This window comes from Haliotis rufescens, unplaced genomic scaffold, assembly GCF_023055435.1.
Source record: "Haliotis rufescens isolate VD_foot unplaced genomic scaffold, xgHalRufe1.0.p SCAF_8, whole genome shotgun sequence".
Taxonomy (NCBI): domain Eukaryota; kingdom Metazoa; phylum Mollusca; class Gastropoda; order Lepetellida; family Haliotidae; genus Haliotis; species Haliotis rufescens.
The window spans coordinates 49,300,784-49,313,791 of record NW_025964372.1 but is presented as its reverse complement, the minus strand read 5'-3'; the positions used below and the strand labels follow the sequence as shown (position 1 = coordinate 49,313,791).

Below are 13,008 nucleotides of genomic sequence, written 5' to 3'. Positions count from 1 at the left end.
ATTAAAGAACAGACATATTGTCATGACAGCAGATTAACTATAGTCATATAAAAACATTGTCATGAGAGATTAACTATAGTCAAATGAAAACATTGTCATGAGAGATTAACTATAGTAAAATGAAAACATTGTCATGAGAGATTAACTATAGTAAAATGAAAACATTGTCATGAGAGATTAACTAAAGTCATATAAAACATTGTCATGAGAGATTAACTATAGTAAAATGAAAACATTGTCATGAGAGATTAGCTATAGTCAAATGAAAACATGGTCATGAGAGATTAGCAATAGTCAAATGAAAACATGGTCATGAGAGATTAGCTACAGTCAAATGAAAACATGGTCATGAGAGATTAGCAATAGTCAAATGAAAACATGGTCATGAGAGATTAGCAATAGTCAAATGAAAACATGGTCATGAGAGATTAGCAATAGTCAAATGAAAACATGGTCATGAGAGATTAGCAATAGTCAAATGAAAACATGGTCATGAGAGATTAGCTATAGTCAAATGAAAACATGGTCATGAGAGATTAGCAATAGTCAAATGAAAACATGGTCATGAGAGATTAGCTATAGTAAAATGAAAACATGGTCATGAGAGATTAGCTATAGTAAAATGAAAACATGGTCATGAGAGATTAGCTATAGTAAAATGAAAACATGGTCATGAGAGATTAGCTACAGTCAAATGAAAACATGGTCATGAGAGATTAGCTATAGTCAAATGAAAAAAATGGGTGTTCTTCAACTTCTTTTGAGTGTTATACACAGTGCCTTAAACGCTGAACTTCACAACCAATAAAACTAATGTAGGACAACAGTTAGTATGAATTTGATTGCTATAAATCATGACAGTAGATACTTAAACATGATGTCAATCTTGTGTATATGTCCAAAATATCACTTACATAGAAAGTATATATGCTGTCAAACATGTTAATATTGCTTATTTTAGGCCATAATTTGATTTTTTCTTACTGATTAAGAAAACTCTGAGGTAGAATACTGTCTCAAGAACCCTGTTCATAAAAGCAGTGGCGGTCTCGTAGCCTCGTGGTTAAAGCGTTTGCTCATCACACCGAAGACCCAGGTTTGATTCCCGACATGGGTACAAAGTGTGAAGTCCATTTCTGGTGTCCCCCGCCGTGATATTGCTGAAATATTGCTAAAAGCGGTCGAAAACCTCACTAAGCTGGAATGTTGCTGAGTGCAGCGTTAAACAACAAACAAACAAACAAAAACTTAGGCGTACCTACATAGGTACAACAGCACCCACAGGACAATTAAAGGTGTCTGCTGCTACTCATATGTTTTCCCACAGCTCTAAACTGTTGTACAGCTGAAGGTGTTTAGTGACATCGTTTTAGTCAATTGGTTGCCAATATAAAAATTGTCAAGTGTCCTTCACGTTGTGAAGGAGTATAGTTGTCAGGATTGGTGACAGCTCTGTAGGGACCTGTTGCGCTGTGCTCTAGATAGACATTAAGATAGAAATAGTTTGTTAGAAAAACACAAGCGGTCTAATTCAAAGCATAGCTGCATATCAGCGTTGGGAAATTATAGATATGTTTTATGCAAACCTGCAGCCAGCCTTATCATAATTCCTTCACTCTATGTAGATGTGTGATGACAGCCTGCAGAGCTGGTGGTCTGGCATTCGTCACTCAGCCTCATGTATTTTGCTGGGCAAATTGGACAAGATACAGCAGTCTCTGTGTATGTCAGCTTGTGCATAGTCATGATCAGGTTTATGTTACACATGATTTGACTGTTTGTTTGTTGTTTAACGCCACACCCAGCAATATTCCAGCTATCTGAAGACATCTGTAAATAATCAAGTCTGGACCAGACAATCCAGTGATTGACATCATGAGCATCGATTTACATAATTGGGATATGATGACATGCACCAACCAAGTGAGCGAGCTTGGCCAACCGATCCCGTTAGTCGCCTCTTACGACAAGTATAGTCACCTTTTACGGCAAGCATGGGTTGCTGAAGGACAGGGGACAATAGATAGACAGCCCATGACAGAGGCAGTCACAATTGCTGAAGATCAATTCTAACCCGGGTCACATGCTTTGACTGAGTTTCTTGCTTTGACTTGCTTGTGACTGCCTCTGTCATGGGCGCTGTATCTGTTGCCCACTGTCACGCCAAACGCCCAGTATGGATTCCCCACAATGTGTGAATCCCTGCGGCATGGAATCTCAGTGGGCAAGCACTGTAAAATTTTCATCAGTCCAGACTAGTACAAGCAGCCACACACACATGCATGCACGATGCTTTATAAGTGCAATAATCTTGAATAAAATCGTGGAATAAAAGTGAAAATAATTGAAGCGGATATAAAGTGAGCTACAGTGCCGTGACACTGTTATGTCCATGACACATATATTCCGAAACGTTGTGTGTTATATATTATGTATATCACTTCTAAATGCCTTTCAAAGACTTAATCCTTTGTGCTTTCACATCCTATTTTAAACTTTCAATGAATTTTCCTTTTTTTGTATTAACAAAAGATCATTCGATAACTCTGGCAGACACTAGTACTGAAGCCAGCAGTCTGGCGATGACTGTGCATCCCCTCTGTGTGTGCTACTAAGTGCATTTCATCTGTTACGTGAAGTTTACCTTAAATACATGTAGCATAGCTTCCTAGAAACCGTTTATTTGTGAACGACTGGAGCAGGTGCATCTGTTATAGACATGGGGTTTGTGGAGCAGCCTTTCAGAATGTTTCAGCTTTTCAAAGTAGATTGATTATTTGATTAACTGTTTCAAGTGTATCATTGACAATTGTACCAGTACCCGTCAGTGCTCGTACAAGCACCTGTCATTTTTGCTGGGGGAATGAATTTGAAGTTTCACAAGTCTCTCAAAAACTTGTCTCAGCTTCAATTCAAAAGGGTAATTTTCTGTTGAAAATTTCTTCATTGCTTATGTGAGACACTTTAAGCTCTCATTCCGAAGGTGAAGCCATTTGACAGGCGCATAGTCAAAGGACACCACCAAATGAAAATCGCAATAATGTTTAACAAGTAGGTTTTGCGTATCATTTAAGTTGACATGCATAAATTCTCAGCTTGCAAAATATCAAAACATCAAGATATTTTTATACTGTAATGTGTAGTTTCCTGTCAGAAATAAATGTGCAAAATATTTCTTTAATTGGCCCTTGTTTAATGAAGCACTGACTGTCTGAAACCGTCCACCCTCTTCAGGGGCGGTCGGGTAGCCTAGTGGTTAAAGCGTTCGCTGGGCACGCTGATGACCCGGGTTCGATTCCCGACATGGGTACAATGTGTGAAGCCCATTTCTGGTGTCCCCCGCCGTGATATTGCTGGAATATTGCTAAAAGCGGCGTAAAACAATACTCACTCACTCACTCACTCCACCCTCTTCTTTCCAGCGCCATATGCTAAAACAATTCAGCAGGCTAAAGGTTAACGGGCAATAACAGTGTCCTTCTGTGAATGTTAGTCATGAAACTTTAAAAACAATAATTTTTACTGTGAAAATATGAAATAAGAATTTACAGGTTTAAGTATCACCCATTACACTGTACTAACACATGCAGACCAAATGTTCAGTTTTAGAACGAAAGCAATATGGTGATAATTAATTTCTTTATTTAATTTTGAACATGTGGAATATTGTGTTTGTACTGCAAGTATGAGGTGTATCAAGTTTTCTGAAGTTTTAAAGAGTATGGCGAATATCTTTCATGTCCATGAATGTGGTGAGTGTTGAAAAACAGTTAATTGAAGTGCTTGCACCTTGATACCATGTTTGTTTTACCTGCATGTGGTAGTTATCTGTGAAGTGGACCTGATGTAGTACAGAGTATTCACAGGAGCTGACACATGTACTATGTGGGCTCTCCATCACCTCCCACCCACCAACACCACCTCCCACCCAACTACACCGCCTCCCACCCAACTACACCGCCTCCCACCCACCAACACTGCCTCCCACCCACCAACACCACCTACATACCCACCTCCCACCACCTCCCACCCACCAACACCGCCTCACACCTACCAACACCACCTACATACCCACCTCCCACCCACCAACACCACCTCCCACCCACCTCCCACCTACCAACACCACCCCCACCACCTCCCACCCACCAACACCACCCCCACCACCTCCCACCCACCAACACCGCCTCCCACCCCACCAACACCACCCCCACCACCTCCCACCCACCAACACCGCCTCCCACCCCACCAACACCACCTCCCACCCCTACAACACAGCCTCCCACCCACCAACACCACCCCCACCACCTCCCACCCACCAACACCACCCCCACCACCTCCCACCCACCAACACCGCCTCCCACCCCTACAACACAGCCTCACACCCACCAACACCGCCTCCCACCCACCAACACATCCTCCCACCCACCTCCAACCAGCAAACACTGCCCCCCACCCACCAACACCGCCTCACACCCACCAACACCGCCTCACACCCACCAACACCACCTCACACCCACCAACACCGCCTCACACCGCCTCACACCCACCAACACCGCCTCACACCGCCTCACACCCACCAACACCACCTCACACCCACTAACACCGCCTCACACCCACCAACACCGCCTCACACCACCTCACACCCACTAACACCGCCTCACACCGCCTCACACCCACCAACACCACCTCACACCCATCAACACCGCCTCACACCCACCAACAACGCCTCCCACCCACTAACACCGCCTCCCACCGCCTCACACCTACCAACACCGCCTCACACCCACTAACACCGCCTCCCACCCTCCTCCCACCCCACCAACACCACCTATATTATTTCCCCTTTTTCCCAGCCCTTTCTGTAATCCATAAGCCTTAAATGAATCAAGTCTAGAATTTCCTCAGGTTCTGAATCTCCCATCTTACTAGGCGTCCTTTTCAAAATTAATGGAATTATTTGTTTCTCTCAAAATGCTTCATTTCCAGAGTCTAAGCATTAGCCTACCCCACCCCCTCCAAATCCGCCCCTACACACACAGCACCCCCTCTGCCCACTCGATGCCCCCATCAGCAACATGTGCAGCTCCATCAGCCCTAGACTTGCACAAGTCTCAAGGGCAATAATTATTAGTTTAAATCATAAGTTCTAGATTATGTAAATAATAAGAACAAGTTCTACCTATAAGAGACTGGAGTCTGTACTGTCCACATATCTAGACCTGCCTATCAGGAGGATAGAATTACTACACATTTCTTTCAGTACAGCCTTGGAGTAAGGCTACATCAGCCCCACCAGCTCAGCCAACCGCAACCTCTCACCTCAATGTGATCTATCATGTGAGAAAATCAGAACACATGCTATGACTTCAAGAAACTCCTTTTCTTCAGTTAAATCTCCCCAACTGATTAGAGGCTTGTTTACGACCCACTCCCCCACCATGTGACCCTGCCCCCTGCTTCCAGCCTCATCCACAACCTGCACTGTTTATCCGTCACAACTGCTTGTTTATCATCTAAGGACATTTTCCAGTTTCCGTTTTCCATGAATTAAACAAAACAAGTCAAACCTACAATCAGAAAAAAAATTAAAATCCCATAAATAAATCTGCATTTAATCAACTAAAGATGCTAACTTCAGAAGAACAGTGTGTGATTGTTTAGTCCCTCAACCATCACTCACAGGAAAAGTTGCTAGTTTATTTAGGGAGTGAAAAATCCCTATGGGGACATCTATTTATAGCATAGGGCCTCATGTGATTTCTGTGATAGACTGCAGAGTGGTTCGTGAGCCTACACACTGAGAGGAGGCTCCCACTACTATCATACTAATACAAGTCCCACTGGTTGTGAGAAGTCAGTTCACACATTAGATCACTGTGCCTTTTCACTCAGGGTAGGAGCACCAAAGGTGTGCTTGGATAACGAGCCTCACCTGGATTACCTGGTTCCCAGTTAAAGTGTAACAGTGTAGAATTACTGACGAGCACACAGTCAGCTGTAAACACGTTGAAGAGAATATACATTCTGTGTTGTGTGGGAAGTGCAGGAAGTCGTCACATGTCGGACTGTCACTGTAGGAGTACAGGTGGAACACAACATACCTGGATTTACCTGTGACCTAGTTGGGGTATTTTCACCTGTACAGGTAAGTTGTTGTTTACCTTGATAGTAGTTAATGCAGAAATGTGTGGTATCTTAACTGAATTATCCTGATGTGATTAACGAGGAATACTTTATACCTACCTGTTATTTAATCAGCACAGGTAATGCCCAATTACTTTCAGGTGTCAGTATTGTCCTGTGTTTATTTGGCATTTATTACACATTCGTCACATCGTTGCTGGAAGATTAGAGAAAGATATATATAGGCTTTAACAAAAAGGTATCTGACACAACTCAACTTCATTAAAAAATATATGATGTTAAGTTGTACTTCTTGCCTGCAATGTAAAAAATAAATTAATTAAATTACTGAAAAATTAATCCTTATGATAGTAGTCATTGCTTTGCCCTATATGTTGTCGCATCGGGATGAGATAAGTTTTATATACACCCACTATTGGTTGGGAGATATGATGTACCAGTTAATAGACATACAACACCAAGTGAACAGTTCTTGTGAAATATCAATTAAATATATATCAGTGGAAGCTAACACCTTTAGCACCTTGTGGCAGTCAACCTCTGACGGGGATGATATGTAATCTTGGTTGTCATGGTATCCGAGATGATATGATTGTTATGATAATCCCCACTGGGTCACTAAATGTGATAATCTCCTCTCCAAGCAGGATGTATGGGTTGACCTTGGCAGGGTCAACCAGATTATCACATGGGATGAAGCATGGTGCTGAGGAATGTATTGGGTTGCTGATGTTGGTTCAGATGTGCCAAGAAACTAAGATAATATCTGGAATAAAACGCTGATAAAAAATATGTAATTTTAAGTTTCCATTTCCAAAATAGTTTATGAAGGAATGTTTCTGTTTGTGCCAGACTTTCTTTCAGAACTAAAAAAATAATAATCAAATATTGGAATTTGAAATGTTAAATGATGCTTGACTGCAGATTTATCTGCAATATTTATTGTTATTTTGTTTTAGAAGTGAAAGAAATACTAATCACATTGTGGACCATTATAGGTTAAATGATGCCTGACTCTAGGTTTATCTGAAACTTTATCAATGTCATCATTAAAAATACATTTCCGCTCTCAGAATTTTAGCACTGATAGGGTCCTGATTGGTCAGAATATTTCATGTTAACTGGAATTTCCGGTCTCAAACTAGTCATGGAATCGACAAGTGTCTTGTGATGTTCCCTGTTATGACCCGTGCCGCCAGAGGGCGCTGTGGCCTATCAGGGGGATCTTTTTGATGATAGTAGAGAGTTAGGTAACATCGCACCCCCAGCATATACAACTCTCAAGGGCAAGATTACAGACAGTGTGTACCTATCCTTGAAGACATACAGACCAACAGGAGACATACAGTATGCCAGTCGCCGAATAATCTCTATGAAAATATGAGTGAGTTAAATGAGTTAAAATTTAACGTCACAAGTGAGTTAAGTGAGTTAAAGTTTAACATAACATCGGCAATATTTCAGCCATGAAGAGTGTGATGGCATACTACCCACCTCCTCCAGGAACAAGAGCAGAGCTGTTCCCTCAAGACAGGATGTAGCTGGACATTTGTAACATTAAAGGTTTCAAATATCAGAGACCTCTCTTACAGTCTGATTGAAAGATTTGAATCTGAGTCTTGAAATTAAAGTCAAGATGGAATATCAAAGACTTCTCTTTTATTAAGATATACAATGGAACGTACTGTGAACTGGTGTCTTCTTTGATGCGCATTGAGAACTTGTTAGATCATGAAGAGATGAAGTTATTTGTGGATATTAACTTCTTCAATCTTTGAAATGTCGTTTCAGCTCTTCTTCTTGCCAGCGAATATTGAATACGCATATTGAGTTAATATATATACATGCTGGTAGGTTTATTTGTGCAGAGAAATCCAATTGAAAGATTTGAAAGTGTGGTTCTAAAGACATGATGGAATATCAAAGGCCTTCCTTTTATTAAGTTATACAACAGAACATGCTTTGAACTAGTGTCGAGAAATCAAATTGAGAGATTTGAAAATGTGGCTCGAAATTTAAGACAAGATGGAATATCAAAGGCCTCTCTTTTAATAAGATATACAACAGAACATGCTGTGGACTAGTGTAGAGAAATCAAATTGAAAGATTTGAAAGTGAGACAGAATTAGAGCTAACATGGAACTACATGTAGGATAAGATGGGATAGTTTTGTTGTAATTCGACGTATTCGATGTATTCAACGTAATAAGCGCCCAGGGCGCTCTCAAAATTAAAAATAGGGGGCTCTTATTAGAAAATTATTTTGGTGAGAGAAAAAACAGAGTTGAAAGATAAATTTTGTGGTTTATGCTGACAGCCTGAAATGTTTATATACGAGAGATACATTTTTCCAGAATTTAATTGCCCATAATTAAGGGTGCATATAACACACGAGTGCGTATTATACGCGAATAAATAAGTGTTGTGTACATTGATTAATTGGAAGGGGTGCTAATTGGTATTGTTCACTAGCCAATATATTAGCAAATATCTCTGTGGGCGCTTATTAGAGCGGGGCGCTTATTACGTCGAATACGATATACAGCCATCAAGGGCCGGGTGCAGCAAAGCTGAGACATGTCATATAATAAAACAAGACATGGCATTTATACATTATAACAATGATAATAACAGACAATACACTAATGTCACGGTGGTGGAACCTGTATAGAACGGTCATCATTTATTGAGTCAAACATGCTTTGCACTAGACGTGCTATCAAGGATGAGTTATTGAGTAGAGGTTCCAACATGTGTCAAGGCTATTGTATTAGCACCCTCCAAATTACTTTTTGAAATAAGACATGGAAATTGAGAATAGATGTAAAGTGCCTTCATCTGTTCAGCCATAAAAGAAAGTCATGAACTGTATTTAAAGAAAATCAGATGCAATGTTTGTTCATGAACGACTTCTGAATACAATACTGTTTGTTTCGAAACATTTGCTTAATATATGTGATATGTGTAACCCTGGTATTGTTTTAAGTTGTTGAGTGAACTAATATTTTGACAGTGGTGTACAATGTCTGTAGGACTTCTTGAATGATATGACAGGTCAATGACTAAACTCACAGTTTGCACAGTATCATGGGAGATGGGTTTGAAGCAGTGAGCCCAGAATTTCACCCAACAATTTAGGTTAAATTTCATTGAACACAGTTGTCTTGCAGATGTTCAAAGTGATTGTGGAGTAAGTGGAAAGTTAATCTTTGCATCCATCAGCAGCTATGCTATACAAGATGGTGTAGGTATTTATTTTCCAACTCACAACCTGTCTCTGTTGTAAGTAACAGCTGAGTAAAATGTAAATATGTCCTCTGTTAACTTACACCAGGTCTGTGTAAACAAAGCGTATTTGTCAGCTCAGGGTAATTTGAGTGATCACCAGCAAATCTCATGCTAATTGCCCACACTAGCTATAGTGATGTAAACACACAGGGCTGTTACGTCATTAGCGCTTAAATCAACATTGTGGATAGCCAGTAGACGCTCACTCAGCAATTTACATGCTTGAGTTAGTTAAGGGAAAACAGTATCTTTAAAGCCAACCATGTTTGTGGAGAGTTTGCAGAAGTGGCGCCAGTGTAATCCAGTGATTATCAACTGCCTTGGTCGATAGCGCCGATGTCAGCCAGTAGTGCATTTCAACAGGATCTTACATTTTTAGAAAACATCATAATAATTATTTACACAATGAGGGTGGGCTCTCATGATGAAGTATTGACAATTTTGCTCTTAATATTTTGAAGAGCCTGGTAACCTGATGGTCAAAGTATTCCCTTGTGGGTTCAATTCCCAACCTAGAGTCACTGTATAAAGCACTGGCTCCACTGTACTACTGCTTTGAGCCCTTCTAAAATCAGCAGGAAAATATACTCGCACTTACTTTCATTGCATATCATATAAACTTTTAGTTGGAATTGTTGCATTACAATTTATCATCACATGACATCATATACTTGCTAATATTCAGCTGACAATTTAAACACTGGTTAGGTTGAGGATTTAGCCCACCTCTGTTCTACTGGACTGGTTAGGTTGAGGATTAAGCCCCCCTCTGTTCTACTGGACTGGTAAGGTTGAGGATTTAGCCCACCTCTGTTCTACTGGACTGGATAGGTTGAGGATTAAGCCCACCTCTGTTCTACTGGACTGGATAGGTTGAGGATTTAGCCCACCTCTGTTCTACTGGACTGGTTAGGTTGAGGATTAAGCCCACCTCTGTTCTACTGGACTGGTTAGGTTGAGGATTTAGCCCACCTCTGTTCTACTGGCCTCCATACAGCCTGGAAAGACAGATGCTATTCCCTTCCTAGTCTGTCATATCGATCCTGAAACAAATATATCCAGTAGAGCCCTTGCAAGTCTATACTATTTGGCAAGTCGAAATTACTGCAGTATCTGAAAATGAAGAAAGTCTCTGAATTCTTTTTTATCATATTTTATAACTATAATTAATTTTTTTTTCTTCTGAAAAATACTTCATTTCAGAGACTAGATCTTAGTCTATTATCTTTCCTCAATAGTATTAACAGTCCCGTAGAAACTTTAAAGATTACCGTATTCGACGTAATAAGCGCCCCGCTCTAATAAGCGCCCACGGAGATATTTGCTAATATATTGGCTAGTGAACAATACCAATTAGCACCCTTTCCGATTGATCAATGTACAAATGACTTACTTATTCGCATACAATACACACTCGTGTGTTATATGCACCCATAATTATGGGCAATTAAGTTCTGGAAAAATATATCTCTCTATATAAACATTTCAGGCTGTCAGCATAAACCACGGAATTAATCTTTCAACTCTGTTTTTTTCTCACCAATATACTATCCTTATAAGAGCCCCCATTTCTACTTTTGAGAGCGCCCTGGGCGCTTATTACGTCAAATACGGTATAGTAATTCCTAGTGCCAAATTTGCTCCAATAATCTCACAAATTATATCTGAAATGTTTATTAAAAGGCAGTTTCAGCCTCGTTCCTGAGTAAATTATCACCTATTTCAGTGCTGAATGTCACTTCAATATCATCATTATGACGCTATGTTTACACACGTTTTCATGTAATACTTACTGTAGTTTGTAGAAACAGTACTCTCCCCTGAGTGTGTGCATGTACATTACATTTTCATCGTCATCTTCAAGACTCATCGGTCATTAAAAATGTTAAAATATCTGGCAAAAAATAATTTCCTTGAAGTTATAATTTGGGCATGTGACAGGATATGAAATATTTGTCGATTCCAGTGCATGACGGAGGTGAGAGAAATCGCTGCAATAAGAGCCATGTTCAACATTGTAATTAGCACAGTGTGTTCTGCTATTACAAAGGATCGGGTTTCACAGTGTGAAGTGAGACATCTATAACTAGTCATCTTCGTTCTCCAATCAGGAAGACAGTAATAGAGGTTAATTAATACACCTAATTACCAGGATATACGGGCAGAGACGGTGCTGTTTTCACTGTGAGTCACTGTTATTGTAACGTTTCTTTAATGAAAGCCAAACATGTCAGTGTTTTCAATGCAGCATGTCGAGGCTCACAAGACGCACAATCAGCGCATTTAGTTGGCGTTATTAAGTTCCAATTAATAACTGATCAAATTGATGATTTGACCAGCAGTGATAATTTGTCAAGCTTTGACGCTTATCGTGTGCTGCCAGAGGCGAGAAAAGAATCAAAATGTGTTTATTGCATGGATGGTTTTTTAAAGAAACATGCTCGTGAACCTTTTCCTGTTTATTCAACATTTGTGGATGTGCGAAACAACATGTTTAAACGTTGATGATGGCAAATTTGCATGACATTCAGACAAGGAACAAGCAGAATTGTGAAACTCATGTAGTCGTGAATCATCTTCACTCGTTTCTTTGTTATGTCTAAAGAAATAATATGAAAACAAAGTTTATCATCTTAAAACTCATGGCACTACTTAAGTAAGCTCCTACCTACTTGTTTTGAAGGACAAATATTGTTGTTGTTTTACAGATAAGCTTGCCCGAGATTTGGCAAAATGTCGTCAAAACAATTTTTTGAAGAGCCGAGTTCCATTTTGAATAAATAGTTTTTAATTATTAAAAAAAGTTGGGTGTTTTTCGGGGGGAGGAGGGGGTATTATTAGAGTTTTAGTAGGTATTTTACCACCAACCAACTCTTACAGAGTTTTTTGTTTTTGGGGGGGGGGGGAAGAGGGGGGTTTTCATCATGCGAAACAAGAAACAAACTTTGTCCTGAAAGTCCTGAATAGACAGATGCGTTGAAGTTTGAATTACATGAACACTCTTTTAGGGTTATATTGAATGTTTTATAAATTCATTTTGTCACAGAGACTAAACAATTTAATTGCCAAGGTTTTTTGTCCCCAAAGGTTTAATAGAGACTGGGCTAGTTGGCGCCATATTGCGAGCCCTGACAAGTGTTATTTTCAATTCATGCTGTGACAGTCCTCATCTGCTAGGAAAAAGATCATAGTTCAGTAATCAGTGTTGATTGATGGCGGTGCTGTTAGGTGTCGCTGCCCATCTAAAGAGGAGATAACTCCAGGGGTTACTGAGAACACAGCTGGTTTGGGGGAAACCCCTAATATACTGTCGAGCAATTCTCACATCAGGAAGTTCCTCTAATGGTTTAAGAAGACCTCACAACCTATTGCCTTTTTTTTGTACTTTCTTAAGTTGAAACTTCCCTTTTTGCACATGAAAACACTTAAGTTTGATTTAAAGGGGTCATAAGTTAAGGGCTTTGTGCTCAGAACAAATAGATAAAATTTGTCAACATGAGATTTTGCAGCGAGGAGTAGAGAGAAGAGAGGACTTAGAATTATCATTAACAGATCTCATCCCATAGATGCAGGGGG

General features: G+C 40.0%; 1 protein-coding gene across 3 annotated transcripts in view; it reads left to right on the top strand.

The window, feature by feature from the left end:
- The window catches only part of LOC124115137 (breast cancer anti-estrogen resistance protein 3 homolog), a 153,460-nt gene that overhangs the window by 26,252 nt on the left and 114,200 nt on the right, over positions 1 to 13,008 (top strand). The window contains exon 1 of one of the 3 annotated variants that reach the window (XM_048389969.1): positions 5,724 to 6,145. The exons of the other annotated variants lie outside the window; for them this stretch is intronic. The gene's annotated coding sequence lies outside the window, so the exon portion shown is untranslated. Of the gene's footprint in view, positions 1 to 5,723; positions 6,146 to 13,008 lie in introns of those variants that run through there. 3 annotated transcript variants of the gene reach the window in all.